This window comes from Oryx dammah, unplaced genomic scaffold (assembly GCF_014754425.2).
Source record: "Oryx dammah isolate SB20612 unplaced genomic scaffold, SCBI_Odam_1.1 HiC_scaffold_22, whole genome shotgun sequence".
NCBI lineage: Eukaryota > Metazoa > Chordata > Mammalia > Artiodactyla > Bovidae > Oryx > Oryx dammah.
The window spans coordinates 5,865,418-5,891,194 of NW_024070206.1; the positions used below are offsets into that span (position 1 = coordinate 5,865,418).

A 25,777-nucleotide genomic window follows, 5' to 3' on the forward strand; every position below is an offset into this window, starting at 1 on the left:
CAACACATAAAAAGAATTATATGCCATGACAAAGTGACATTTATTCAGTTGGGAAGCAAGCCTGGTTCTATATTCAAAAAGTCAATGCTATCCAAAATTTTAACAGACAAAAGAAGAAACAATCATATGATCATGTCAATAATTCGACAAAATTTGACATCATGATTTTAAAAACTCTCAGAAAAACAGAAATAGAGGAAGAGGGGGAACTTGTGCAACTTAATAAAGAGCACCTATTAAAAATCTAAGATTATATTTAATGGTGAAAGACTGAATGCTTTCCTCCTATGATCAAGAAATGAAGCAAAGATGTCCACATTGTTGCTCTTATTTGACACAGCATTAGGAATTCTAGACAGTGCAATATAGTAAGAAAATAAAACATGTGCAGTTTGGAATGAAGTGACCCCATTCAAGATAAAAACAACCGTCTACGTGGAAATTTAAAGGAATCCACAAAACAAACAAAGTGAGCACAGCAAGGCTGCAGAATACAAGAAAAAGGGCTTCCCTGGTGGCTCAGTAGTAAAGAATCCACCCGCCAATTCAGGAAACAGAGATTTGATCCCTGATCTGGGAAGATCCCACATGCTACGGAGCACCTAAGCCCACGCACCACAACCACTGAAGCCTGCCCGCCACAGAGTCCGTGCTCCACAACAAGAGAAGCTACCGCATGAGATGTCCAGGCAATAAAGAAACACAACTTTTTAAAAAAGAATACAAAAAATATTTTAAAGATCATATTTCTATACACTAGCAATGAACACATGGACACCTAATTTTTAAAAAAAATTCTATTAATAATGGCTCAAAAATACTGAAATACTTGGATGCCAATTGAAAAAAACATATACAGGAATTGCATGCTGATATCTACAAAACACTGATGAAACATCAAAGAGGTCTAAATAAATGAATGGAGAGACATACCATGTTCATAAGCTGAAAGAGTCTATATAGTAAAGATGTGAAATTCTCCATATATAGGTTTACTGTTAACTTCTATCAAAATCCCAGCCTGATTTATTGGTATATATAGACAAAATTCTTCTAAAATTATTTAGAAAGACAAAGGAACTAGAATAGTTTTTAAAAATTGGGGAAAAAACAAGGTAGGAAAAAAATCTGCCCCGTTTCAAGACTTACCAAGTTGTTAAAACTACATGGTTTTAGATTCACGGACCAGAATAGAAAACCAGAAGACAATCACAGATACACCCAATGATATTCGACAGAGGCGCAAAAGCAAATCAGTGGAGGAAAGACAGTCTTTTCTATAAACGGACTGCTGTAACTGGATAACCGGAGACAAAAATATGAACCCTGACCTAATGCTCACAACCTTTATAAGAATTAACTCACAGTGAATCATGGATTTACATGTAGAATATATTACCATAAAGATTTTAGGGGGAAAAAAAAAAGAGAAAACCCTTGATACCTGAGGCCAGACCTGACACCAAAAGCACAGCCCATAAAAGGAAAACTGGGAAAGTGAACCTGATTAAAATTAAAAATGTCTGGAATTTCCCTAGGGGTCCAGTGGTTAAGAAACTGTCTTATGTGGGGGACATGGGTTCGATCCCTGGTCTGGGAAGATCCCACATGCTCAAGAGCAACTAAGCCCACGCACTAAACTATTGAAGCCCCCGCAGCTAAAACCCGTGCTCCACAGCAAGAGAAGCCACTGCACGGAAGCCTGTGCCCCACAACTAGAGAACAGCCCCTGCTCACCACAACTAGAGAAAGCAACTCTTGGGAGGCGAAACGGACATGTGTGCTTGCTGAGGACTGGGAGAGAACTTCCCTGGTAGCTCAGCGGTCAAGAATCCCCCTGCCCATGCAAGGGACGTAAGCCTTGCTCCCAGGTTAGATCCCTGGCTTGGGAAGATGCCCTAGAGAAGGAAACGGCAACCCCCTCCAGTATTCCTGCCTGAGAAATCCCAGGGACAGAGGAGCCTGGTGGGCTACAGTCCATGGGGTGGCAAAGAGTCAGACATGACTGAGCAGCTAAACAACAACAACTAAGGGCTGGGAGGATGGGGGCGAATGAGTAGTTAAACTCATGAGTCTCTGGTTTCTTTTTGTGTGATGAATGTTCTGAAATTGATTACAGTGACGGTTACACAATTCTGTGAATGTGGTTAAAAAAAAAAACACCACACATTGGATGGCACAGTTGTAAGTGTGAAGTCGATGGGATGTGAATTATATCTCAAAGAAGTTTTTTAAAAATGTGCTTTTCTACTATTCCAGATCAATGAAGAAATCCACACCCCTTTCTGTGTACTCTTTTGGTATGGTCTCTGCCATGAAGAAAACAGGGAGAAAAGAACCATATAGAACATTTATGCAATAAGAAAACAATTCCACCATGAACGTTTTTCTTGTGTCAGGAAGGCTAATGTTCCATTTTTGATTTAGAAAATTAAACTATATTCCTCATTTTGACCATGCTAGTAACTCATCCTATTACTTCTTACAGTCAAATTTTCTGGGTTATTTTGTTACCAATCAATTAAAAAAGAAAGATTGATTTGGATAATTCAAAATTTTATATATTACATTTTTTTTAAGGATCAGCTAAATATCTAAACTGCAGTCAAATGGGGGTAATGGGATGATAACAAAATACCTGAGAGTCCAGACTTTTGTTAGAAGATATAATAAGAGACACTGATAATGCAAAGACCACATTACTAAAATCAATTCTCAAATACAAACAGCACAGATGATTTAAAACTAATTTTAATAAGTTTGTTTTAAGGAAATGATAGAAGTTTCTCCTTTTGAACTTTTGGACCATAAAGTTACAATAAAAGATGAGCAAAACCCATTACTGAACCTTTTTAAGCATGGTAATCATTACCTACAAAAAAAGGAAGGGGGGGGGATAATAACATCTTAAAAAATTCCCCAAACCTAGGTATTTATAGTCTCCATAGTATTTAGTGACACTTTTTTACATTACTATCTTATGATAATAGGAGACATTCTTCATAAGGCAAAATTATAGGGCAGAAATCAAATCAGTGATTGCCAGAGGCAAGGGGTATGGTAGGAGGACTGACTATAATATGGTCTAAGCAAATATTTAGAATAACAAAAATAATGAATATCTTAATTGTGATAGTAGAAATATGACTACCCACATTTGCCTAAAATTCACAGAACTGTACACTAAAAACAGTGAATTTTACCATATATAAATTATACCTCAACAAACCTAACTATAAAAAAAAATACAATAGAAGGTACTACATCACTGTCACTAAAGAGAATTGAGGTTACATCAGAATACAATGCTATTTTCAATGGAACACAAAGACCAGAAGAAAAAAAATGTATTCCTTTCTTCCTGGTATTAAAAAGCTAAACTTTTTGAAACATAAAAGTCATTTCATCACTATCCACTATCAGTAAGATGATGAAAATATTCCTGAGAAATACTAGGATACCTACATCGAAGCTTCAGCTTCTTGCATATTTATATTATGCAACATTATAAGTACTGTCAATTAATTATATGGCGGTACTTTGCCATTTTTTTATGTACTTGTTGTAGGTGATCTTATTTGTCAAACTATGCCATAAAATCTAAGACATTCACTTTCTGAATCTCTTCAAAATATCTGGCAGTAAAGAACATCTCATAAAGATTCAATAAATACATTGAGAATAGAACTCAATACCTTCAATCCTATGACACAAATTATGTTATTTAAATATACTATAAAATAATAGTAAGTGTGCTTTGGTGAAAAAGATATAATAAAGAGATACAATTTAAAAAAAAAGAGAAAACATTAATGGGAAAATGTGAGGCATTTAAAAAACCAAACGCATGTACACCTGTGGTGGATTCATGTCAATGTATGGCAAAACCAATACAGAATTGTAAAGTAAAATAAAAACTAAATTCAAAATAAATAAATAAATAAATAAAATGGCTCGAGCAATTCAAAATAAATAAATAAATAAATAAAATAAAAAACCAAATCCAGATTCACAAAATTAAAAAAATGAATGTACATTATGCTGGAAATAGGTATCTATAAATGGGTTCTACCCTGTGAATCAGGATGGAAATAAGGAAAAACATGGAATGGAGCAGAAAAGTGGTATAAGTTTGGACACAGCAGAGGAAGGCATTAGGCTAGGCTGTGGCACCAGCAAAAATAAAAAGCAGAGAGCAAGGAAGACTATGTGAGATCGCCACACCATCCGGACAAGAACACTCAGACCACTGCTCACTGTGAGAGATGCATGCAGACAACTTTCTCGTTTGTATGCAACATTTGTAACCACTTCAGAAAGACATTTTCAATGTAAATGTGGAAATCCAGTTTTCAAAATCACCGAAATGAAACTGCACCTGCCTCTACCCACCTGCAAAATCAGGGACAGTATTATAAAATTTATCTTTCAAAAGCTTATAACGTACCTTGATAAACATTTTTTTCTACTGCCTAATATCCGAGTAATGACTAATGAGGTGAACTCTGAAGGCTTCAGTGTCATGTCATTAAATGAACAAAGATTAAACACTAAATTTTAATAGAACAAAATTTAAAGTACAACGCTATAACCAATGTTGCAATATAAAACCATTTAAGTTCATTATAATAGTATTATTCTATTGAAGATTAGATGAAAGTGAGACAATATTCTTGGACTCAGAAAGAAAACTATATACCACAATATTTACAAATATTAACAAACAGTGTATTTCTCTTTCCCACTGTAATACAGATTTCCACTGAGATTGAAAAATGGATCTAAAAGAAGAGCAGGTATTTTTTTTCTTTCATCAGCCTTTCCCAACTGCGGTTTCCCAGTGCTCCAATTAAAGTACACAAGGCAAGAATCTGATACGTAGCTTTACTTTGAATAAAGTAAAATTTCACAGTGTGGAAGGGAGGAGGTGTGTATCTCGAGTTTATTTTCAGGCAGCAGGCTTGAATTTATTGGAAGCAGATCTCCGCAGTGAGTGACCGCATGGCTCCGCATTCCCCACGATCCTTATGACAGACAGGCGGCCTGCCTCGCATTAATTCACTCCACACCACGTCTATCGATCCATAGCTGGTTCCCTGGTCTCTCCGCACACACTGCCTGTCTGGCTGCCTACATCCACATCAGCACATACACACAAAGGCCAGAGAAAGATAACCTTTTGCTTTCCATTAAAGACACAGTATCCACTTTTCCTTCCCCAATAACACCCAAAATATAAAATATGGCAGTATAGAAGTCTCAGACGAAAGCCTTCCTATAAGAAATGGTAGAGATATTTACCCCTAATTCTAAAGAGAGATCATTTCATCAAAACAAGTTGGTTTATTAAAGGCCACAAAGCAATTAGAGAAAAGAAAAGTACAGTTAAAAAAAAAATGGCTTCAAGCCTGAATAAGAATGTAACAATCATCTGGTAACATAGGTTTTGATAGTTGTTTTCAATGAAACGAAATACATTTTTTCCAAGTTACCTTCTTTTTAGAAAACTGTTCTCACATGAAATGTGATTATAAACAATTCTGAAAGCAGCAGAGACATTTATCGAAATATACCCAAGGAATAGAAAACACAATTAGGAAGGACACTATATCACCACAACATTAACCTAAGTGGATAAAGCTTTATTATTCCTCTTTCGCAACAAAAACCTAAAAATGATCCATGGTAAAAATTACACCAAATACTTTTAATTCATTGCATGCACTTTTTCAAAGATTTCTGTTTGATTTGCAGGCTATGAGCTGACTCAACACCAGTTTTGGTTGCAGAGGACACATAAAATGAACATTTATTTTTTAGCCTATAACATGTTGAGAAACAAAGGCAAAACTGTACTCAAACATAAACTTAAAATAACAACCTATAACCCAAATTATATACCTCAGAACTGGGCAAAATATATCTTCCTGGATCAGAAAGTACCTTTGAAACCGTTTGTGACTTTTGCTGTTGTTCTGCTGTTGCTGTTGCTCTGCTGTTGCTGTTGCTAGGATTATGCAGGCAGAAGTTATACCAGCAAGTGCTATCAAGAGGTGCCCTAAATAGAGTGCTAAGCATGCTGTCCTTTATAACCATACCAAGCTGCTTTAGAGATTAAAGAGAGGCAGACTGATGAAGGCTGTTGAAGCTGAAGACCGCTGTGACACGGGGAGCGAGGACACAGGCAGACCTGAGATCGGAGGAAGGAAGAGGCTGGCACTGCCCATCTGAGCAAAAAGCAAAGCCACAAGGGTGAAGACGACGGGCAACCACCCAAGTTCTCTCATCAACTTCGACGCTCACAGAGCACCCAGGCCGCTGCATAGCAAACCCCTGCCAGGAACCAGCTGCACCAGATGCTAGTGACACAAAGGGGAAAGACCCACCCTCCGCTTCCCGGGAGCTCAGGCGTGAGGTACGGCCACGGAGCCTCACGAACGAGACACAAGCACGAGACGTCATTTGATTTGTGTTTAGAAAGCTCTCTCCCAGGGCTCCTCCGCTGGCTCAGCGCTAAAGAATGCAGCTACCAGCGCAGGAGACACGGGTTCGATCCCAGATCCGGAAAGTTCCCACATGCTGCGCGACAGCTAAGCCCGTGCGCCACGACTCCTGAGCCCGCTCTAGAGCCTGAGAGCCGCCACTACTGAGCCCACCTGCCCTGGGGCCTGTGCTCAACAAGAGAAGCCACCAGAACTAGAGATCAGCTCCTGCTTGCCACCAAGAGGGAAAAGCCCACACAGCAACGAAAACCCGGCATCACCAAAATAAACGAATGAGTGAATGGAGAGAAAGCTCTCTCCTGGAACAAGGTGAAGAATGATTTGGAAGGACTCAGAAACAGATACAGCAATAAGGCCAGGGCAAACCTTTCTAAGGTAGCAAACGTTACTTCTTGGAGCCCTACAAGTTCCCTAGAACTGCCAGGAGGAAAATGGAGGCCTCCTAGCTCCCAGACTTGACCTTTTATCTGCGAGGGTGTGTGCACGAGCACATTGTGTTCAAGTTTTCCTTCGAAGAAAGGATGCCACTTTGATCCACATGTCTGAAAAGCACTGATCTCTAATTTTAAAAAACAAAGAGTGTATAAACGGGGGGGAAATCGAGAGCTGTTTCTACGGCGGGAGGAGGACTGGACACAGGGAAGGACGAGCAGGGAGAGTCTTCGGCCTCTTCTGGAACGATGGCTACGCTAGGTGGTGGTGGTGCTGTCCAGTTGCTAACTTCATGTCCGACTCTTTGCGATCCCGTGGACTGCAGCACGCTATGCTAGGTAAAGGGGCTAAAAATGAAAAGAAGACACAAGGACTTCAGAGAAACTTAGAGCTGTGCGGAAAATACAGATTTGCAAGTGAAAATACAGTGAGCACTTTCTGAAAGAAAAAAATCCATTACAGTCTGCTTGGGATGGGCTGAAGAGGAGAGCCAAGTCAAAAAGAGCCTCACGGAAAGGAGAAAGATGAGCTCCATCTTAGAGCATGTGTGAGAATTTACATGGTATGACAAAAAGTGGGAAAAAAATATTCCAGGTAAACAGGACAATAGGCTAAACGACCCTTATGTATCTACAGAAGTGGGTAGCAGAAGAACAGGTGTGTGGAGAGGCAAGTTACTGAGTGATAATCGCTCAGTTGTGTCTGACTCCGCGACCCCGTGGACTGTAGTCTGCCAGGCTCCTCTGTCCATGGGGATTTTCCAGGCAGGAACACTGGAGTGGGTTGCCATTTCCTTCTCCAAATGGGGAGGCAAAAAAGAGGTTAAAAGAACATTTCTGGTCAGAGTCCTAAAGACAATGAGAAGCAGGGGGCTAAGAGAAAACGAACCAGGAGAGGAATATGTTTTTATTCTTTAAGGCTCCAGCATGACACTTGGAGAGAACAGGTCCACAGGCGGTAACTATAATCACAAGACTGCTGGGGTTGGTGGCCATGCAATGACAGTCAGCAAGAACTTTAAGACGTGAGGTTTTAGGGTAAGTAAGGGTAACCCTTCAACTTCTCTTTCTCATCATCAGCGTAGGTGATCAGTTTGTGAGGGACCAGAAGGAGCTGTCTGAAGACAATTATGACGGCAGAGAGTTTGATCTACACGTGCAGGCAGTCCCAAAACGGCAACCAGTGAAAAGCAACAGCTTCTGGCAATCCAGCCAAGCTGCTGTGTATCCTGGTATGCAACTCAGTGAAAACAAGACATGAGAGAGGGGTACATTACCTACTCAATTCAATGTTGGATGCGAGGGGTACAGCCTTAGCACAGCACCTGACACATAACACGTGCTCGGTAAAGTGCATTGTTAGTGTCATTACCATTGCTTTCGTTATTACTAGCTTTGGCTTACTTTATTAAATTATTTCCTTCTCTAGAAGGACTTTACTACCTTCAGTATCCAACACTCAACTTTTTTTCTGTTTGATGAATTCATTTATTTGTCTTTTAAAAAACATTTATTAAGCACTGCCTTCCTCTTTTTAGAACGATGTTTGCAGACATCTTAGGACATCTGTTTATATATAGAAGCCACTTGAAGCCAGAAACAGAATAAATATTTACGTTTCAAAGAATCAATTTATCTTATGATTAGTTCTATTACTGCCAATCATCCACACACAAACACACACACATAGGAAAGCTTTTGACTTCTTAATCTCTTTCAATGCACAATGAATAACTGATTTGAAATACATGGGGCTCTTGTTTTAATATTATTCTAGTAGACGACATTTAATTGGCAGTAATATATTATAAGATCACACAAAGGCATTTGTGATATTCTAATAACTTCTCACAGTAATTAACTTAGATAAATATTTATGATGTGCTCTGACTTCATTATTTGAGAATGTTAAGTTCTTCTATAGAAAACAACAAAAACATCTGGATGGATGAAAGCCATAAGAAGTGTTAAGTATAGATGATAAAGAGTTTGTGAGACTAGAAGCAAAACTCATGAGGTATATAAGTATGGACAGTAAGTTAATGAGCTGGAAGATATGCTATATGTTAAAAAGAATGAAGCAAGCAAGAATGCTACTTGCAAACAGAGACAAATGGAACGACCAAGTCATCATATAAATGGGAAGCTGTAACACTTCTCAAAGAAAATATCTGCAAGACCTTGGGTTTGCCAATGAGTTTCTAGAGGACTGAAAGCATGAGTCATGAAATATATAACTGATAATTGGGCTTTATCAAAATGTAAAACTTCTGTACATCATGTTCAGAAAATGAAAGACAAGTTTAAAGATTGGAGAAAAATATTTGAAAAGATTACACACCTGTTAAAGGATGTGTGTATATATAAGGAACTCTTAAGATCCAACAATAAGAAAACAATCAACCTAAAAGAAAAAAAGAAATGGGCAAAAGACTCAAACATGCATTTCACCAAAGAGGATTTATGGATTGCAAGCAATCATGTGAAAACATGTTCAACGTCGATAGTCATTGACATGACATGCTTAGTTGCTCAGCCATGTCTGATTCTTTGGGACTCTATAGACTGTAGTCCACCAGGCTCCTCTGTCCATGGAATTCTCCAGGCAAGAATACTGGAATGGGCAGCCATTCCTTCTCCAAGGGATCTTCCCAATCCAGGGATAGAACTCAGGTCTCCTGCATCGTAGGTGGATCCTCTACCATCTGAGTCACCAGGGAAGCCCACTCACTAGTCATGAGGGAAGTGCAAATCAAAATCACAACGAGATATCACTACATATGTTTTAGAATGCCTAAAAAAAAAATTAATTTCTTTTTAAAAAAGGAACTGTGGTGTTGCAGAAGACTCTTGAGAGTCCCTTGGACTGCAAGGAGATCCAACCAGTCCATTATGAAGGAGATCAGCCCTGGGTGTTCTTTGGAAGGACTGATGCTAAAGCTGAAACTCCAATACTTTGGTCACCTCATGCAAAGAGGTGACTCATTGGAAAAGACTCTGACGCTGGGAGGGACTGGGGGCAGGAGAAGGGGACGACAGAAGATGAGATGGCTGCATGGCATCACCAACTCGATGGACATGAGTTTGGGTGAACTCTGGGAGTTGGTGATGGACAGGGAGGCCTGCTGCTAAGTTGCTTCAGTCGCGTCCGACTCTGTGCGACCCCATAGACGGCAGCCCACCAGGCTCCCCCGTCCCTGGGATTCTCCAGGCAACAGCACTGGAGTGGGTTGCCATTGCCTTCTCCCAGGGAGGCCTGGCGTGCTGCAATTCATGGGGTCGCAAAGAGTCGGACACAACTGAGCGACTGAACTGAACTGAACTGAACTATATTGTGCTGGCAATGATACTGAGCAACAGTAAATAGTAATACAATTTATTGCTAGCAAGAATGAAAAATCCTGCAGTTATTTGAAAAATAGTTTGGCAGGGTTTTCTTTTATATGACACTCACATTTATCAAATGATCTAGCAATTCCAATCCTAGATATTTACCCAAGTAAACTGAAATCTTATGTCTATACAAAATCCTAAACATGAATGGTTATGCAGCTTATTCATAATCACCCAAACCTGGAAACAACCCATATGTCCATAAACAGGTGAGAGGATAAAAGAACTCTGGTATAGCCATATAATGGAACACTATTTAGCAACAGAAGCAAATGAAATTTTGAGTCATGCAGTAGTTTGGGTGAACTTTAAATATATTTTGCTGAGTGAAAGACATCAAGCCCAAAATGCTACATGTTGTATAATTCCTATTTATACTGAATTTTGGTAAAGGCAAAACTGCAAGGATAGAAAAAACTGGTGGGTGCCAAGAACTGGTGGAGGTGGGACTGATTGCCAAGGAACTAAAAAAGAAATTTTCAAGGTGGTTGAAATATTCTTATGGCACTGTGATGGCAGATATCTTAACCTATTCATTGGTTAAAACTCAAAAACCTATATACCCAAACAGTAAACTCTGTTGCTTATAAATTTAAAAAATGATAATTACAAATTTACAAGAATGCCAGGGGGCCCAGAATAAACTGCAGACTGCGACAAATGAATATAATTACACTGTAAGTGTAGGCATAACAACACAGAAGGGTGTAAAGAAAAAAAAAGGAGTTGACACCAAGCAACTTTGCAAAACAGGCCACAACCCTGCTTAACTGTAAAGCTAAAGACAGAAAGAACTGTACATAAATACTGTATCCTTGTTGGTAAACTGGTTTTTTCACAGAGGGATGGGTCAGCAATTTTTAAACTACTTTTTCATGTCTATTAGGGTTGGAAAAAACAAGTAAATCTATCACAGATAATAAGAATCAGATTTCTCACACTCAGAGAAATTACAGATATGCAAAGAGGAAAACTAGGCTGAATCCTGTGGTAGTGGATTAAAAAGGATATGTCAGTATCAACCCGTATCTATTTTAATAATATATAGAGAAACAGGCAGATACAGAAACAATAATCACAGATATGCGGGTGTACAAGAGCGAGTGTGCACACGTGTACTTCCTAGTTCTGTCCAAAATGAGGACCGAGAAGCAGTGAAATCCCAGTCAGACAGAACTGGTACCCAGATCTTAGTTACTAATACCTCCATTAAAGGCAGCCAGGCTGCCAGGGGAAATGACCGATTCTAAGACTGGGGTAGGGAAAAAAAGAGATGAGTGAGGAGCAATTCTATGACAGAAAATAAGATGGTGCTTATATAAACCAGTGGGATCATATCAAAATTACACTGGGATCAACTTAAAAGGGCTCTCTATGGTCAATACTGGGATAATTCAAGCAACAAATCGGCATTATAAAAGGTCTATTCCTCAGCTAAGTGCCTGCTAAGAGCTTGGTGCTGGGTCATTTGGGGACAAAAAATAAGGTCCTGTACTTTTAGCCCCAAGGAAATCAAAGTGCAGAACTTACTACATGCACTTATTTTTACTGAACACATATATTTATTTATTTTTATGAACACTGTTAGTTCATTATCATGACACACAAATCATGTCTCAAAATTGTAATTATATCTCCATTCATGGACTACAAAGAAAGCAGTAAAATGCCAATCTGCAAAGAAAACTAAGTAAGCAGGTGCATGAAACATGTTTCCTTTGGCCCGGAAACGTGACAAAATGGCATCAAACTGCTGAAGGCACAAACAGCCATGTACCGTAATGAGCATAATGCCTCTACACAAGTACACCATTATACTACTACACTACACTGATTAAATCTCACAATTCATTTTAAAGACTATTCATATCTAGCCAGTGATTTAGAGGAAGACGGAAAGTTGAATTAACTAAGATAGCACCAATCATTGCCTCTGGCAGGGCTTTTAAAGAAATAACTTGCAAACAAAGTTATAAAAAGAATGAAAAATGAGTCAGATGAATGCTAAGATAGCAAAGAAACTACAATGTGTGGAGACTATAAACTTTCATTTTTTAATGAATCCCACCAAAAACAAAAATTTAAATATGTCTTTGAATTAAGCAGCCATTCTTAAATTAGAAGTCTCATTTTTTTCCCCCTTATCTGGCAGCAAGGGTTGCTAGCGGTGGGGGAAGAACCAGGAAAGGAATTACACAATCGCTGAAAATAAGCTATAATAAAGAAAGATGAGAAGATCAACAAAAGTACATCAACTACTCTTGCAGAGAATACCGACAATAAAGAACTGTGCTTTAAGGAGGCTGAATGAATGATCCCAATCCGCTTGGTGTCACAAGAACCTGGGATATCTAATTTTGCAACCCCTGCTCCCCCACCATCAACTTCCCCTTTAGTGTTCCACAGCACATCTTTAGTACATGTTCGACTCTTTCAACATAAATAGGTATACACCCACATTACCAGGATAGCTCACATATTCTTTTCAAATGCTACTTACTTATGATAATAGTGACAGAAGTTAAATAGAATATATAAAAATTAAAAATGTATGGTATGCATTTTTCAAATAAGTGTTTTATTAAATGTTATATAAAACATATATACAACTGTATTATAAACATTTGTGTGTTTTAAACTCTTTCATAACTTTCAGAGCACCTAAAATAGTGCCAGAAGTATTGTAATAATTTTTTGAGTATCTGCAATGAGTATTCAAAAATCACAGTTCTGATGAATAAGGAGTTCAGTTCAATCACTCAGTCGTGTCCAACTCTTTGCAACCCCATGGAATACAGCACGCCAGGCCTCCCTGTCCATCACCAACTCCTGGAGTTTGCTCAAACTCAAGACCATCAAGTCAGTGATGCCACCCAACCATCTCATTCTCTGCCGTCCCCTTCTCCTCCTGCCTTCAATCTTTCCCAGAATCAGGGTCTTTTCCAATCAGTCAGTTCTTCACATTAGGTGGCCAAAGTATTGGAATTTCAGCTTCAGCATCAGTCCTTCCAATGAATATTCAGGACTGATTTCCTTTAGGATAGACTGGTTGGATCTCCTTGCAGTTTAAGGGACTCTCAAGAGTCTTACACCACAGTTCAAAAGCATCAATTCTTCGGCGCTCAGCTTTTTTTATAGTCCAACTTTCACATCCATACATGACTACTGGAAAAACCATAGCCTTGACTAGACAGATCTTTGTTGGCAAATAATGTCTCTGCTTTTTAATATGCTGTCTAGGTTGGTCATAGCTTTTCTCCCAAGGAGCATACATGTTTTAATTTCATGGCTGTAGCCACCAACTGCAGTGATTCTGGAGCCCATAAAAATAAAGCCTTTCACTGTTTCCATTGTTTCCCCATCTATTTGCCATGAAGTGATGGGACCAGATGCCATGATCTTACTTCTCTGAATGTTGAGTTTTAAGACAACTTTTTCACTCTCCTCTTTCACTTTCATCAAGAGGCTTTTTAGTTCCTCTTCACTTTCTGTCATAAGGGTGGTGTTATCTACATATCTGAGGTTATTGATATTGCTCCCAGTAATCTTGATTCTAGCTTGAATAAGGAAGTAGAACCAAAATACCTGACATAAAGACCACAAACATGTGGTCTCAATGAAATTTAATTAAGACATTGTCATTCTGTTCCATTTATCCTTATTTACGTACAGTGCATAAAGAGAAACATAAATTGATATACAATTAAAATGAATTTATATAGTTTGAATTGCTCCAGCCTTTAAAAAAACTTTAATATCACCTGAATACATATCTTTGACATTAAGCCCCTGTCATTTCCACTTACTGTGATTCTCTTCCAGCTGTTGACATGTCATTGCTCTGGGCGACTGGGCACTTCCATACTTCTAAACTCTGTCTATAACAGCTCTTACCACTGTATTAATGTTCATTTGATTACCTGCCTTCCTAACAGAGATGATAAGCTCCATGCAACATCATACACCCCAGGGCCCACAGTTGTATTTGTTATTGTTGTGTAGTCACTAAGCCATGCCTGACTCTTTCGAGACACCATGGACTGCAGCCCACCAGGCTTCTCTATCCATGGGATTTCCCAGGCAAGAATATTGGAGAGGGTTGCCATTTCCTTCTCCAGGGGATCTTCCTGTCCCAGGGATTGAACTCACATCTCCTGTGTTGGCAGGCAGATTTTTTACCGCTGAGCCACCTGGGAAGCCCACAGTTATGTTCAGCCCTAAATAAAGAGCTGTCAAACTCAAGGGAGGGAAAGAGTAAGTTATAATTGTATCTCATTTTTAGAAGCAAAACACTAGCAAGTACTTTTGGTGGAAACTGCAATTTTAGAAAAATTAGCATATTTCAAGTAAAACCCCCACATTACCAATGTAGAAATCTTTTTAAACTAGCTGAGTTTTTATAAAAAGGATGACTTTAAAATCAATAGTCTTGAATAAACATACATAATCAGTAGATACATATGTGTGATTCAATGGTACTTCATTTTTAAATGAAGCGTAACTAAACTTACTTTCCCAGAGTTATAAGACCACCTGAACAGGGAGAAGGGAGAGTGAGATGGTGGGATAATAAAGAAATCTTTAAGTGGAGATGGAAAAGACAGACATTCTCCCATTGAAACCCCTTGGGGGCTGCCGTCCATGGGGTCACAAAGAGTTGGACACCACTGAGCGACTAACCCTCATATACTTACACAGGACTACTTTCAATTAACCTGTATAGGAAAAGCTGGAAATGATATGGGGAATTCCAATAGCAAGGAAAACTCACATAATTTTGACACAAAGTCCTGAAACAATATGAGAAACGGTCAATAAATTGGGTTGTGAGGGGAAAATAAAAAGCACCATTAAAAAAAGGTTAAAAGAAAAAATAACAAACCAGGAAATACTTGAACCATATACCATAAAGGTTTAATCAAACAATCTCATTTAAAAGTGAACCAGAGATATGAATCAATACTTTAAAAGAAATACAAGACACTTATTTATATGAAAAGATGCTAAACTCATTCTTAACAATAAAAATACAAAATAAGACAATAAGGACATTTCATTCTCATTTATCGGAGTCAAAACATCCCAAAAGCATGACAAAATACTCTTTTGGAAATGACAGAGAGAAACCAGCCATCAAACACAATCACTGTTGAGAATGCAAAATGGTACAACCTCTATGGCCAAGAAGTTGGCAGTATCTAACAAAAGAGTAAGCATACATTTATCCTTGGATTCAGCAATCTCATGTCCTGGAATGTATCCAAGATACACTATCAAAGAATGAAAAGACATCTGCACAAGTCTATTTACTGCGGCCCTGTCCAGACTATCAAACGCCGGAAACAACCCAAGTGTCCACCGCTAGGAAACTTGTTGAAGAAAACATTGTCCACCCACACAATGGAACACTGCACAGCCAATTTAAAAAAAGGAGGAGCGGACAGAATGAGGTGCATTTCAGACATGTTTAAAGCACATACTCTGCAGCACTCTAGTTATTATGAAGCTCTATTAAGAACACTCATTTGCTGGAGAGGTAGAGAATATTTCACAGATTGCCATTCAGGACCATAAGAGTTATACAGAAACTAAAAGTTGTTATGTATGATAACAAATTTTTGGAATTTCTGTTCATCAAGGGAAAGTTTGTAATTCTGCCCTGTATCATTGCGTGTGGGGAATGGGATAGAGGAGGAGTGAGGAGGGACTCTTGAGAGTCCCTTGGACTCCAAGGAGATCCAACCAGTCCATCCTAAAGGAAATCAGTCCTGAATATTGATTGGAAGGACTGATGTTGAAGGTGAAACTCCAATACTTTGCCCACCTGATGCAAAGAGCTGACTCATTTGAAAAGACTCTGATGCTGGGAAAGATTGAGGGCAGGAGGAGAAGGGGATGACAGAGGATGAGATGGTTGGATGGCATCACTGACTCAATGGACATGAGTTTGACTAAACTTTGGGAGTTGATGAAGGACAGGGAGGTCTGGCGTGCTGCAGTCCATGGGGTTGCAAAGAGTCAGACACGACTGAGCAACTGAACTGAACTGAGGAGGGAATCACTGGTTAGAGCAAGAGGCAGTGGAGAACAGTTAACCAATTTTTGACTGTGAATCTCATAAGACAAAAGAGCATGAGAGTTTCAGTGCACACATCATAATTTTTCACACACACACACACAGATTGAAACCTGCATAAAGAAACTATTTGATTATTTTAATGTTTTATATTTTGCGACTCTGGTTAAGATTTCACACATAAGTTTACTACCAAAAAGGTTTAAAAAGCACAGACTTGGGGGCTTCCTTGGTGGCTCAGTGGTAAAGAATCCACCTGCCAATGCAGGAGACATGGGTTCGATCCCTGGTCCAGAAGATCTCACATGTCGAGGAGCAACTAAGCCCATGCTCCACAAATACTAAGCCTGTACCGTAAAGCCTGGGAACTCTAACTAATGAGCCCTATGCTGCAAGCGCTGAAGCCTGCAAGCCCAGAGCCTGTGCTCCACAACAAGAGAAGCCACTGCAATGAGAGGCCCAGGCACCGCAACCAGAGAGGAGCCCTTGCTCTCCACAAGTAGAGAAAAGCTCGTGCAGCAACAAAGACCCAAGGCGGCCACAAATGAACAGATAAGTAAAAGTATTAAAATATAAGTATTTAAAAAACCCAGATTTGTTCATTTCTCTTCTTTCATATAAAGAGAAACTGTGAAATAAATACATGCAGAAGCTTAGTGGTGTCTCTCTGGGGTCATGGCTAATGTGGTGAAACAGGAAGAGTTGTCAGACTTTCTGACACCTGTCTTTCCACTGGCCTTCCCAACCAACAACTGGGTTCAATAAATTCGTTACTATTCATTAAGAAAGATCCTTTGGAAAAAAAAAAAACAGTATTTTTTGCCCTAATTAGTGTCGTCTGGTTGTAAAGTACACAGTGAATGGATACAGATTCTTAGTTGAGAAGGGAATAGTGTCCCGGAGAATTACCTTCTGAAACTCACCCGGACTGCCTCTCCCTTTACCCTTTGAGAATACTACGCTTGAATCTCTTTAGAGAAGTGGACAGTGATGAAATGGGACAGGAAAGGCTTCTGGTTCCAAGTGCCCATCGAAATTCTATATGGGAGAGCTTGGGATGGTCCCAGAACCCCAATCATATCTTAAAATAGGTTACCCCCAAGATCGTGTGGTCACTCTTAAGCTTATGCAAGCACTTTAAGAGAAGCGCCTGACACTTTGGATGAAGACTATGAGTGCCTGCTCCTGTGCCCATCACCCAGCCTCAGGGACTGACTCCTAGCTGAGCTCCTCTGACTTTGGTATTCTTTGTTTTTTGAAGACTCACCCTTGCTTTAGGAGAAAAAAAGGAAGTGAAAATCAAAACAAAACGAAACAACAAAATAAGATCTGAGTAAGACCTGCCAGCCATCCATTAAAGAGTAAAGAAAAAGCCTTCTTTACTTCATGCCTGAGATGGAAAAATACCTCAAAAACAGGCCACAATTTCTGTCTCTGTACCCACAAACTATGCCAGAACTTGTTTAATACTTGTTTAATGATGTTTAATTATCAGAGGGATGTAGTTTAAATACATTTCTTAAAAAATCAGGGAATATTCAGGGAGACCCATCCTTCCTCCTACATTTTATTCCCCAAAGCGGAGTGTTCTTTAGTCCACGTACACATTTCAAATGTAAGTCTGTCTCATCATCCTTTCCTAGTGAAATGCAAAGCCCTTTGATAAGAATGGTTATAGCACTGACAAGAACGGCAGAAACAATTTTTTTAAAACAAAAAGCAATAAAGTAGGTGGTTGCTTTCATCTCTAAATCCAGCAAGGACAATCTCTTCAAGTGATGGGTAAGTTTCACAGAACAAACACAGAAAATATGTATAGAAAAATTACAAAAATACTAAGTACTGTTACAGATGACTGGATTGGCATTTAACAGGCTGGAAGAAACCAGATCAATCTCAATCTTGCTGGGGTCAATTCGGGTGCTCAAACCAATAAAACAAATTTTTTTCTTTATGTCTATGTACTAGAGGTGCTAAAATATTAACCAAGTCTGCAAATGTCATGCACAGTGAAACCATTTATAAATATTAAAACATTTAATATACTTATTGTGTCAAAATCTGCTTAATAAAAAGACAGTATATGTACTAATTGGGACAATATTACCAAGAAAAATAAAATACCATTCTTCCCCCAAAAAAGCAGAGAACAGGAAGGAGAATGAATTAGGCAAAAAATATTTTAGCATAATTTGATCATTTTAATCCCAACATTTACAAACAACACTAGAACAAAATCGACCATTTGCCATTACAATATAAATATTACAGGTAGAATAGGTTCATATGCTTTTCTTATAATAACTTCACTGTTTTCCTTCCAAACTACAAGATCTACTCTGTCTCATAAGGATCATAGCAAGGCTTTGAACTAAAATACTAAAAACAATGTAATTATACATAATATCTAGTCAATATAAAGTGATAATAAAATTAGAAATATGTTGTAAAACTATAAACGTCTCACATCCCATCCAGGTTGGATTTGTTCATGCGTATTCAATATCTTAAGATTTAAAACATCACAAAATCACCAATTCAGCTGTTTGCCCCATAAAAGCAAGTTAAGCAGGACTCTAAGTATCTGTACTGAAAAAGCTGTACTAGGATAAAGAAAATTCATACTCAAAAACTTACTAGACACTCGTTCTATTACAAAGACATGCTCTAGGATTCATGCGCAGTGTTTTGTAAAGTACTTTATTTCCATTAGCATTACACAATTTTGTTCTTCAGCAAATCAGCAAGAGACTAATGGCAACTCTTCAGAGCAACTAAGATTAGGTCATTTATTACAGCAAAGGCCACTAGAACCTCCGCTAAAGGTATAGGAGGCATTTCCATTTCAACACTGCTTTGGTACAACAGTGTGTCACTGGTTGGCTGAGTTTTTCTTTTACAAGTCATCTGCACAGGCTTAAGGACCTTCAACTTCTTAAAACAGGTAGGAAGTATACAAACTCTTCAAAGAAAGGCAGCTGTACCTCGTAAGGGCCTTACCACTGACTACAACTCCAGCAGAACTGTCCCGAAGGGGGGAAGAACAGGAGACTGCTCAAAGAGGAAAAGGAGGGCCATGAGAAAATGGCTAAAATTATTTCAAATCCTTTCCACTCTGGAAGCTCTTCCACAGAAGCCAGTGGATAACCAGGATTCCCTGTCTGGAATATTTGAGAAGGAAGGAGGCAAGGAGCCCTCGGCTGGATGGAATCCCCTGACTTCCTCACTGTCCACCAAGGAACAAATCACTGAATTTCCTTCTGCTCCACTCCCTGTTTTGTTCTACATTTAACATACTTATTACCTGTCACCAGGCTCCTACTGACAGCCTGAAACCAGACTGCTGGCTACACTGTAGAAGCCTCTTTTACAGAGGACTTGACCAAGCTTCATCCCGTGGCATGCCTAACCCCAGCCTTACTCAGTAACAGAGTTTTCTGTTTATTGCTTATTGCTTCAGCAGTAAGGTCTAAATAACCAGTCGATCCAACAATGCTTTCATTTTTAATTTACCACTTTACTACTCCAACTTCCAAAATGTGTTCAAATGATGTAGGAAAATCACCCAAAATATTAAATAGTGATATTTAAATTTAAATATTAAGTCAAAGAACTCAAGTCATAAGAAATGAAAGGATTATCCTGTATAGCTGTGACCAATTAAGAAGAAATTTCTCTGTTATTCTCTTTGGTGAGAATATAGATAAGGAGAACAGTTTAATGCTGTTAAATACATGATCAGTCTAAAGCACTTAAAATTAAGCTCAACAGCTCTGGCACTCTGGAAGAAGAAAGAGAAACAAATCCCTCAGGTCTCACTGAAACCACTGCACACAGACACGTTACAACCACACGGCACTGTGCTAAGACAAACCCTCTCTGCCTCACAATACAGGAATTCCCACCGAACAAGAAGTACTTTTCATGCACATCACTTAGGCATAATTACTACTCTCCCTTTCCAATCACAATGTGCAATCATTTCCAACTCAGGAAAGCTCATGCTTCAGTTTCAGCTGATTTACAAAACAGACATTAATTACAAAAGGGGTGTTTTTAGAATTATTACTTCTTCATGAACAACCAAATGATTTCCCCTATCTTTCCCCAATTTTAATTAGAATATATTTCCCCAAAGGACAGTATATGGAGAATGGCACAGAAGACCTGAGAAAGCAGTCAAGTGGGCAGAAAGTGAGACCCCACTCCCTGTGTGGGAGACCCCACAAAGTACTTACACTAAAACTTGGGGGCAGGGGTTCATCAGAGAGACCTTATTCTCAGCCAGTTTACTCTTATTCTAAATTGAGCTGAAGTAAGTTTGGTAACCTGGATTCTGTACGCCTCAGAACTCTGGAAATGGTAAAGCTACTAGGGGTGAGATAAAAACAGCCCAATAGTAATAAAACTGGGTACCAATTACTAGACAATCAAAAGAGGAGAAAGTAAAATATTTTTAAAAATAGAATACAAAATGCAAAAGGCATAGCAGTCTGGGTGCTTATGTTCAGGGAAGTCCACTCTCTTCAATAAGCAAATGGTGATCATTTTACAACCTGGGCCAAAACAATAATCCTGGCTACCAAGAAAATGTTCACTAAGCCAAACACATTTTAAAGTATTTCATCACAAAGAGTTAATTTTTTTCTTTTTTTAGAATCTGAGCATCTAGTGATTTTGAAACCTTCAGTTATCTAGAAATCATTCCTAAGAAGACTCTTAGAGAATTCTAAACAGCTGAGACACAAAGAAAACAGAAGGAAAGGAAACGGCAACCCACTCCAGTGTTCTTGCCTTGAGAATCCCAGGGACTGGGGAGCCTGGTGGGCTGCCGTCTATGGGGTCACGCAGAGTCGGACACAACTGAAGCGACTTAGCAGCAGCAGCAGGGGCAGGGGAGGGGTGGAGAGATTCATTTAAATCATACTTAGCAAACCCCTCCGTATCCTTTTCCCCATTCTTTCCCCACCAGCAAACCCTGAAAATATCTGCCTACCAGAGAATGCACTAATATTTAAATTATTTTTCTAGCTACAATAGAGTTTTCCAGTACCTCTGTAATATATGGTTTCATCTTACCTTCTTGTATATTGATGGTCCATCCACAATTGTGCTCAGAATGACCACTACTTTATAATCATCAGAAACGTGACTGCAATTCCAGGTAAAAATAGGTACTAGAGTGTGGCTTGTTGACAGTCAAACCCAAAACATTTACTAGGAGTGTCTTTCATTGAACAAAGAAATCCTATTCTGTTTCCAAGGGGGATAAAAAGACGAGCCTAACCCTGGTAACCTTAACACAAAAGGAAGCTAAAAAGGCAGGGACTCAATAAGAACAAAGGATTGTTCTTTCTGATGACATCAATACATATTAAGCACGATGTGTTACACATCCTTCTATCAATATCTGAGATGATAAATTTGCAAATTAATACTACACGGGCCATAACTGCATAAAATTACAATAGCACCCTCTTTGGAAAAGATTTTGATTTATATAATGGTCGTAACTTTTATGTCTAATGTTCCTGAAATTAAAAGAAGTGATGAGCCACGGTGAGTAAGCAGAACACCATGGACGAGAAATAATTACACTTGTGACCTTATACCCTGTAAGGTCAGCCTGCTTCACAGGCCAAAGGAGATCAGGAACCATCAGCATTTACCCCAGAGCAGTCACTGCCCGAACGAAGGGCAAGTGTGGGTGTACTTCATAAACTAGCAGGTGCTTGACCTCATGAAAAATAAAAGTCAGTCATCAGAATGCTACATGTAGAATGTCACAAATAAGAAATACATAAAATTAGATGCGACAAGATATTTTCCCTTCAAAATAAATCTGAGACAATTCATAACATTTTATCTTCACCTGCATCATAATATAACAGTTTCACAAAATAACAGAAATCTGTCCTTAGGAAGAATAATCAGCAGAATTTTTTTTAGGTGTTTCAAAACACTTTAAAAAAGAAAGAGAGAAGAGCGATAACTCAAAGAATATTAATACTTGCAATATTCACGTTACAACATTTACGTTACAACATTCACGTTACAACATTCACGCTACAACATTGACGTTACTGTCACAAGAATGTAAGCAGTATTTCGATTTCTGGTCCCATTCCCAAAGTACGAACCATGGTGCACTTATCCTCTATTTTTCCATCAGAAAGTAGGTATCGAAAGTTTACACGTGGGGCTCCCCGGGTGGTGCAGTGGTAAAGAATCCACCTGCCAATGCAGGGGCCATGGGTTCAATCCCTGGTCCAGGAACATTCCACAGGTGGAGAAGCAACTAAGCCCGGGCACAACTACTGAGCCTGGACCCTCAAGCCCAGGAGCCACAGCTACCAAAGCCCAGGCGCCTAGGACCCACAGCCTGCAACAAGAAGCCTCTGCAAGGAGAAACCTGCCCACCTCAACGAGAGCGGCCCCCGCTCTCCACAAATAGGGAAAAAGCCCTCAGCGATGGAGACCCAAGACAGTCAAAAATAAATAAACAACAAATAAATAAATGTCATTTTTTTAAAAAAGCATTTTAGAAGTTTATACCCTGCTTGCATTGCTATATGGGATACAATGTTCCCTAATAGGTTCAAAACACAGCTCCATTACCAGAAGCAACATTCTCCTGTCACTCAATTAGGACTTGGATTTTATAAAACTTGTGAACTGGATTTTCAGTTAAGGCAGAGCACTTTTTTCCCTTTTCCTCCCCAGTGATTCCCAGTCTACCATCCAGAATCCCAGGGCAATATGAATTAGAGTGAATTCTGAGGTGGTTACAATGAGGAGAACAAAACTATACCAACACCAGGAAAGGAAGGGGACAGCCAACGCGCATTCACCGCAGGCATGGCGTGCTGCGCTGTACACTTTGCAGACGTTCCTCCTTCACTACCCTTGGCAGTTCTAAGAAACTGGCTGCTGGCCCACTGCTTTCCTCAGACTCTCAGACAAACCTGCGAAAGGCTCTTATTGCTGAATGTACCTAAATAAAACTCCAGAAGACCCCAGTCAGTGATGACCAGTTGAGCTGAGCTGTCATCTAAGTCACAGCTCAATCATCTACTGAGTGCGGAGTCAGAGCAAGTTCCTTCCCACTTGAAGTGACTAGCCCCGGACTCCAGATCTCTAAAAGGAAGGGCATCAGTGTCCATCAGCCGGGGTAACCTTCCGCTCTTCAGCTAAAAGCAGTTCCTGAGTTTCAGACAAATACCTAACAGAGAGGGACTCTTTAGCTATCATAACTCCAAATTATGACCAAGCTCAGTCATAACTTAGAAGCTGCCAAAATTGCTTAGGCCATTATTGCATATGTTTGAATGCTCGGCTGATTCAATTACAAGAAAATATTTGATGTGTGTGGTGTATTTACCAGATGTATTGCTTAACATTTTACCTACTTTAGTGATCAAATAGATTTCTATGCTGGAAAGAGGTTTTAGGTTCGAAAAGACTGCTTTCCGCTGTAACCTGCCACAACCATCATGTCCTCACACATTAATGACAATGCCAGAAGCAATTTCACCACGAGCACGTTTATGGCAGGTGTGGGCTGTCCACCAGCTGGCTCCGTAACCTTTTGATCCCTTCGGACAGCAAATCTGCTCAACAGCCCTGTGTGGCCATTCCTCATTTGTTGTATGCTTTCTTCTCCTTTCACACGTTCAGAATCCCCACTCCTTTAGCTTGAAATCCTTTTATTAAAATAGAAAGCTCTCGGGAAAGCAAACTAAAACTAATTTTATACTCAGTCAATGTAAAAGTTCCAGAATAGATTACTATAGCAGGAGTTGTTAGTGTGAGACGTTTTAGTTACATGTAGAATGCATATTTGTTTATTCTTTCGGTAAAAATACAATTTTATAGTAAATGATAATATTAAAGTTTTGAGTAAGTCAGCATTCAGTTAATTTATAAAGTACTCCTAAATGCTGTTACTAAGTACCAAGGACTTTTATTTACATAAATGGAAAGGTTTAAGTTTGACACAAGAACAATCTAGCTTGTGTGTATTAAACAATGATTAGAACCACTCTCTTCTTTCCAGGAAAGATAAAATAAAACAGCATCCACCACCACTGCTAATGGCATTTCTCTAGCCAAACCGTCATGAACCTGTACTAACCTCTAATTTTTTTTTAGACTTTTATATGCAGTCTGTAATTAAGGGTTAGAATTGTCTTTTATTCCTACCCTATCTGCATTTAGGTCTGGGCCCCATACCTCCTTCTATAACAGCTTCCCATTTATTTATTCTTCTGTAATCCATCTCCCATTCCATATTAGTCTCTTATAAATAAAGATTTCTTGAAAATGTTTCTCAATATTTCCTAATTTCCATATTATTCTCCTTTTAAAAGAATCTCTAGCAATTTGCTAGTTTCACCTTCAATCTACTTTACAGTACTATATTCATAGTTTGTCCTTAAATTTCAGGATCTTATATGCAATACGGTTTATGATGAGCTGAAGAGCTAATTCTATTTTCTGGAATATTATAAATTAATAGCTATAAATTACTGAACAAAGAGTACTGTGCCAGACTGCTTTCATCCCAATTTTTTAAATATTCTACAGGTTTTTAACCTATACATATTTAAATAAGAACTTTAAAGCTAATACATTATATAGAGTCCATTGCCTAAAGGCTCTGGGATTTTTACTTAATTTCTTTTTATTAAAACAGAAAAATTCCCAGTAAGCCAATAAAAATCAACACTCTCTCAGTAAAAAGTCTGTATCATTTATGTAAATAAAATAAAAGATTAAAGAATTTAACAAGAGTTGTTCATGTGTGATGTTCTGGTTATATGTTATATATTGTACTTTTATAGATTATAAATGTATTTATTTAACAAAAATATAGAGCTTATAATGGCTTAGGTACAGTTTCCTGTGCTTATCCAAGATACACTCATTACATACTCAAACTATCCCATAAAGTCTTACTATATCATCTTCATTTAATCTGTGACAAAATTGAGGCAGAAAAGGGTCAAGTGTCCAAGCTCACACACTTAATCAACCAGTATAGTCACCATTGGCAAACATCTGGTAGACTTACACCAGATATAACAATTACAATCCTTTTCAAATTCTGTTTTTATTGTCTGTCTTATACAATCATATACTATCTGTCCTGACATGTACAATGAATATCTCATCAACAATAACTGGTATTGACAAAAGGCCACTTAAAAGGAAAGCACCTGAAGCCCAGGACAAATTTTCACAGTAAAAAAGCTTTTTTCAAAGTTTCATTGAGACTTTGTCATTAAAAAAAAAAAAAAAAGTGAAACTGATCTATTTTATCTTATACACAATACAACAGGTTAAACATTTTAATTCTGAATTCTTCTTTAGGA

At 38.6% G+C, this 25,777-nt stretch overlaps 1 protein-coding gene across 2 annotated transcripts in view; it reads right to left on the bottom strand.

The window, feature by feature from the left end:
* WDR7 (WD repeat domain 7) overlaps positions 1–25,777 on the bottom strand; it is a 357,442-nt gene that overhangs the window by 208,704 nt on the left and 122,961 nt on the right. The window lies entirely within an intron of this gene.